Raw genomic sequence first — 5,287 nt, forward strand, 5'->3', positions numbered from 1 at the left:
AGTGTGTTCGTTCTTGTTAACTAACAATGGTATATATGACTACTTTATTGTCGTCAGCACATAGCAAAAATGTCATTAATAAATATATTGAGATGGAGGGGACCTAATTTTGAACCTTAAGTAACCCCATAAAGATACTACACCAGTTGCTTCAGTTGGAAACGTCTGTTACCGTTAGTTGGTTGGCTAGTCTTAATGTTCAACAACCACGGCTAAGGACGGTCTACTTTGTATGAAATGTGTAATGTGTGTGGATGTCTGCATGTTTTGGGATACTGGGGTATATTCGTGTTGTCGCCTTGAAATAGTGGGACTTTTGCCCATTTCATGCTGAGCGGCAAGCAGAACAAAAAATACTACTGTTCTTTACTAAGCTTATGATGTGATTCGGCCAGGAAACCCAGACCCTTCCCCAGGTCGTGTGAAAGGCAGTCAAAGGACCTGATCAAGTTATTGAGTATCAAAGCAACGGTAACATTCATGTCGATCCAGAGGACAACAGGAAGAATGCACCAAGAACGTAAAAGCGGCGGAGATGGAGAGCCAGGGAGCTTGAAATCGGTTAGAGACTTAAGAGGAAACTAGTCTGGAAATTCACTCCCATGTACGCTTCAGTTAATCCCGAGGGCTATATATGATGTCTTGTCACCAGAAACAAATCTACATAGATGGGGACTGGTTGACGACCAGATATGCCAGCAGAGTGACAAGACTAGAAGTCTAGGAGTAATAGAATCTTACATGGGTCTGTCAAGTGGACAGGGATATCTCAACCCGAGTGAAAGATTTTGGCTGGTCAACCCGGGGCTTGCCGAGGGTTGACGGCCAATATCTTTCACGAGGGTTGAGATATCCCTGTCCACTTGACAGGCCCATGTTTGATTCTTTTTCTCCCATACTTAGTAGAAAGGACACGAAATTCCTGTTTGATTCCAGCTGTTTCGTTGCGCCATTATGCAGGAACGTCGTTATGCGCCAAAATTGATGACGTCACCTACAATGCACGCCGCGGTTACGACGCATGTATTGATGACGTAACGTCATTGTATAGCGCGTGTGAGCTGTCTTACACCCCCCTGTGTAAGACAGAGTTATCTTTTCCCTAGCAACCGCGGGATATCCCTGTGAAGTATGGGAGAATACACCATTTGTTCGTGTGAAGTGACACTGGCTAAAGGGCATTCCACATGGAAGTATGATCAGGTGCGTAGGTAACTACATCCTGAAGAGGATGTAAGGAAGGTGTACATTCAGAGGGAGTGGCAATGCAACAATGAACACGAATCTGGACATTTTGGGTCGTTCAGATGACTGGGAGATACGCGTGGTTCTCGGAGGGAGACAGCAAGTCTTCCCAGAGATGGCAAATACCACACTATGACCGGATATAGTGATGTTATCTCCTAGTAAGAGAGAACTGGTAATGCGTCCTGTGAGACGAGATGTGAATCTGCCCACGAGCAAAAGAAGACAAATATGCTTAGTTGACTTGTGAATGTGGAAGGAAGGACTGATAGGCATGGACCTTCCCTGTGGAAGTTTGCTTCCGAGGATTTCTCAACCAGTCATACTGGACTAGAGAATTTTCGGAGCACTTGGCATCACAGGAAGTGCAAATAGGAAGACGTCAATACGAGGGTTGGGGAAGGAGCCAGAGAAGTTAACTCAGTGGGTGTGATAGAAGTCGGATGCTTACCATCTAAGAGTAAGGCCTTTTCACACTTACTGTCACGTCACCCGGATAAAATAAGGGTTGGAACCCTCGAAGATAGATGGATCTGGCTGACGTCGACAACGAAGGTTGCTCAGCAATGCCAACAGCTGTATTCGGGTACTAGGTAATCCATAGTGATACTTGTATGAGCATTCCCCTATCTTTTTAAAGCAACAGTTTGAACTAGGCTTGTTTCTACATCAAGTAGGCTGATATTTTAGAGCAGTTTAAGCTACACATTAGCCAAAGTGGTCTTTATATACAGGTAAATTGTGGTATAAGTGACCATTTGGGACCATTGTTCTTTTTCTATGAACGATATGCCTGAACCATACCAATCAAAATTCTTGTATTTTGAATGGTTGAGTGATTACATTAACGTCCTAGTATTAACAGCCAAAGTCGATTAAGGACAGTCACATGTATGCGACGTGTGGCATGTTTGATGTGCGTGTGTATTTTGAGAGGCTGCGATATATTTGGTGAGTCGTTTTGTTAAAGTAGAGCTATTGCCCTTTTTTAGAGTGTTATCTTACTGAAGTACGCCCACAAAGACACCGAACTAGCACATCCCACTCTAGACTGGCCACCAGTCTCTAGAATATCAAAAAAAAAATCACTAAAATTTGATTTGATTATTTTTGTCTCTATTGCATGTCTGATTCTGAATTAAGTTTTAAACTAGGGGGGAGACAATCTAGTAAAGAAGTCTTATCAGCAACTAAGGGTCTGGTGGCCAGTCTAATCCCACTCAGTCACATGATACTTAATTATAACCGGGCGAAATAGTCGCCCGCCCCCTTTATGCTGAACGCTCAGCCGGAGCAGAAACTACCACTTTCATAGCTGACAAGTGTGTCTCGGCTAACTGAATAGGTTAAGAAGAAGAAAGAAAAGACGGCAGAAAAGAAAAAAACATAATAACAAAAATAGTCGCCTTTTAAGATAATGCAATAGGGGAAGTAGGTAAATTCTAACCCCCTTCCTGCAGGGAATTAAAATTCATTAAGCATGCACAGGAATATGTTATTTGTTTGGTATATTAAGATATGTTGATGCATTATGGAGCCTAACAAACCATTCAATATTTTCATAATAACATTTTCGAATACTGATTGAACTATTTTATGGTCCTTATAACTATTGCACATGCTACTGTAGCCAGCATAGTTAAACAACAATTAATCGATAGTCCAACATTACTAAAAAAAGTGGAAAAGGAGGGGCCAAATATTGATCCTCTGGGGAATTCTTGTAAAGATACCATAACAAGTTGCTGCAGTTACTGATACTTATTACGGAGATAGATGCACATATTCCCTACCCAAACCATATGCATTAAGCTGCCTTAGCAACAAGTGCAGAGGCCAGACGAAAGTCGTAGTTATATGGCAGCTTGTTGATCCACATCAATATTCCATGCATCTCAACTTGTGTGTTTGACAGCCAAATCCTTATACAAATGATGAATTATTGCGAAGAAAATTCTGGAATTCTGGAAGTTTGTCAAAGGATGTTGTTTTCTAAAAAAAATTGACATATAGATTAATTTTCTAATGAAATATCTGGAGCCATAGAACGTAGACATTCTAGATATAGAAGAGAGAGTGCGGACCTAATTCAAACATTTAAGTGTGTGTGAGGTGTGAGGGGGTGTGTGTGTGTGTGTGAGAGAGAGAGAGGTTGAGGGTGGGTGGGTGTGTCATCAATGAGTATAACTTATTAACACCTTTAAGTCACCACTGAGGTAGCCACTGTAATCATTGGATTGGTGATTGTAAGTGTGTGTGTGTTGTGTGTGTGTGTCATCAATCGACTATACACAGTGAAATTAGTTAAATGTGTGATAAAAGTGAATCCACTTATTTCTATTACGTTATTTATAGGATGATAATGGTTTATTCTCACATACTTGACAGGGTTATCCCGCGGTGGCTAGGGAAAGATTACTCTGTCTTTTTCCGGGGTAGGGAAAAAACAGCTCACATGCACTAGATAGTGACGTCATCAATTTTTCACCATTTCTCGTTAAAGTATGGAAGAAAAAGAATCTTACATGGGCCAGTCAGGTGGACAGGGATATCTCAGCCCTTGTGAAAATTTTTGACAAAATCGGCAAGCATCGGGTTGATTAGGCCAAAATCTTTCACTCAGGTTGGGATATCCCTGTCCACTTTACAGACCCATGTAAGATTCTATTACTGATGATTAGGACTCAATACAGGATTAGCACATAAAAAGAAACTAACTAGCTTACAACGGTATCAACTGGCGAGACCTGAGTAAAATCATTTGTGTTCCTCACACCTCTACAGACATAACACTATTTTTCAAACCTACTACAAATCCAGAGAGGAGGGGTATATGACAAAATTGCCGCAATAATGTAGGTCAAAGATAGATACATGTAATGATGTCCTCTGTAAAGTATAGCAGGCTGGGTACGTATATTCGTTCTATTAATAAACCTGCTACAAGATCTTAAATTAAAAAATCAACACCAACGTCTGCACATCCTTCATCTATGCCGTTAAAAATATTTGAGATTATAAGTGATTGTATTTGGTTGATGAAATACTAGAAAGGAAAATCGCAACGGTATGTAATGACCCACTCCGACCATTCATGTACTTTAAGCTTTATCATCAATTCATATTTTGTAGTTGTCATTGCAAATAGAACGCTTTGTTTGATCGAACGAAATTATGTGAATAGTATGGATAGGATTATAGTGTCTTTGTCATTGTAAAAAGAAAATGATTTATGTATTTGCAACATTGCAATTATATTTTTGTTTTCATTTTGGTTGTTTGATTAATCAGCGAGAAACAGCCCGTTTGTTCAAAGTATGATTAGCTTAATCACGTGATTAGCGAAATTTTCATTTCTCATTGACTGCGAAATTGGTGATTGTATTTTCACCCAAATTAACATGCTGGTTAAGAATGAAGTTCTTAAGAATCTTATAAAATTATGCATTTTCAGAAATGATTTTATCTTGATTTGAAAATTGTTGATTAGCCTAATCACCTTTTGAACAACTGGACCTATATCTTCCTTTTGTTGTGTGAAGTCATCGTACCATATGAAATATCACTATCACAGTCTATCACAGTGCTTCGATTGTAATTGAGCTATCAGAGAATATCTTCGTGTATTAAAACACAAAGGAAAATAATATTTCTGCAAATCACCGATTAGTTCTCTACGCTAATGAGTGTTTCAACAACAGAGTCATGATCAGAATATATCCATCAGTTAAAACGATATCTCTGGTACGTTGTCATCCTTCCTTTATCCGATATGCTATTATCAGACAAATGCGTTTTATCACTATCACATAACTGGTCCGTCCAGCCATGCCGTACGGCCATGTCGTAAGCACTACTACGACATCATGTGGTTTCGACGTCATAACATATGACATCACATGATTGTTTCAGTAGACGGAAAAGACACATCCGAGCCGGATTTCTACTGTTTTATATAGAGACAATTTTAAAGTTTTACTAATATGTTTTTTAATAAAAGTTATGTGATAAATAGACTCTTACACTCTTGACTATGTGATAT

Source organism: Argopecten irradians, chromosome 2, assembly GCF_041381155.1.
Source record: "Argopecten irradians isolate NY chromosome 2, Ai_NY, whole genome shotgun sequence".
In the NCBI taxonomy this organism is placed as follows: Eukaryota; Metazoa; Mollusca; class Bivalvia; order Pectinida; family Pectinidae; genus Argopecten; species Argopecten irradians.